The 1,504-nt window shown below is 36.6% G+C and overlaps 1 protein-coding gene across 1 annotated transcript in view; it reads right to left on the reverse strand.

Annotated features, from left to right (window-relative positions):
- The window catches only part of hmbox1b (homeobox containing 1 b), a gene marked incomplete at its 5' end in the record, with an annotated part of 53,763 nt that overhangs the window by 12,386 nt on the left and 39,873 nt on the right, over positions 1-1,504 (reverse strand).

Below are 1,504 nucleotides of genomic sequence, written 5' to 3' on the forward strand. Positions count from 1 at the left end.
AGTCCCAGGGGCGTTTCTGGTCCCAAAAGGCGTTTCTGGTCCCCACCTGTTGTTTTGCTCCTCAGCATGGCTTCCTAAAAATGCTGCATGATTTCTCAAACATGCATGAATGAGTCAAAGCAAGGCTTTGGGCATGTTTTTATGAGAGTATAACATTTTAACATGATATAAAACTCAAAAAAAGTTGATTTTACACGATATTGCCCCTTTCACGCACGTTAACACTGTTTGTTTTTCTTCTTTATTTTTAAGTCGACTGCTCACTGACTATAAACCTTATTGGTTGGGGTGTGGGTGGGTCTTGGTCACTATTAGCTTTAGCGAGATGCCCATCATCACACATCAACCAGTGAAAACATTCGTTGTAGAGCTGTTGATAACAATGCTCACATGAACCCTATCAGAAAATAAGCAGCGAGGACAGAAACATGGAGGAAGGCACCAGACTTTTTCATTGCCAGTTTTATTTTAAAACTCAGCGAGATGGATAGAAGTAAGTTATGTGTAAGCACAGCAACGCTGAACTATCTTACCACCAGAGGCTATAATATCACTTATATTCAAAACACACTGTTTATGCCAATCGCTCACTGAGCGATGAGGCTGGATGCAAGAGCAAGACAAGTTTGTCTTGCATTTTTTCCAGATGAAAACTACCAAGCTTAAATGTTTCACTAATAAACAGTTAAATTTTTTATTTTTCCTGTGTTATTTAATAAAAGGTAACCTTTCTATACCTACGTAGGTTCCCTGGAGCCAACTGCAGACTGTATTTTAAAGCTAGGCTAGCTAATTTCTTAAAAAAATATTTACCTTGATCCACCTTAAATAGTCTCAGAGCGGGATGAATAAACACATTTTACTTTCTAACTAGCCAACCAGGCAGATGCAATACATAAAYGCTAGCTAACTAGTTTTATATTTCTTTAACAGGAGCCAGCTGATAAGTTTGTTTATCACTGATGATTCAAACATGTGACAAACATTAAGCCTTTCTCAAAGAGATGACTATGAGATCCATGGTGACAAACTTTAGGCTGCAGCAAGTTACACAGGACAGCTTTGAGTTGCCTTGAAGACAGTGGTAAACATACGGTTTGAGGGGGAAAGAAAGACAGACCATTTTTATGTTTCTGGAGTAAAAAGTTAAAAAAGAATAACCGTCAATTTTTTTTTAAATATTCCTTTTAAAATGAAAATCAAATGACCAAAAAGTACATGGATTCCTAAGATTGAGAAGCTCACCTGCCTTCAAATTGTCAGAGTCAAATATTTTTTAGAAGAACACAAAGTAGTGAAAGGTCCAGAGGAAAGTAACTGTTAAATGTTTTATAATAAATAAAACAATAACTGATGTGGTCTCTCACGATATGCTGGCGTACATCTGTGCATGCATGGTTATAAAGACTACAGTGGTTTGCAAAAGTATTCATACCCCTTGAACTTTTCCATATTTTGTCACATTACAACCACAAACATAAATATATTTCACTGGAATTTAATG

Source organism: Austrofundulus limnaeus, unplaced genomic scaffold (assembly GCF_001266775.1).
Source record: "Austrofundulus limnaeus strain Quisiro unplaced genomic scaffold, Austrofundulus_limnaeus-1.0 Scaffold590, whole genome shotgun sequence".
In the NCBI taxonomy this organism is placed as follows: domain Eukaryota; kingdom Metazoa; phylum Chordata; class Actinopteri; order Cyprinodontiformes; family Rivulidae; genus Austrofundulus; species Austrofundulus limnaeus.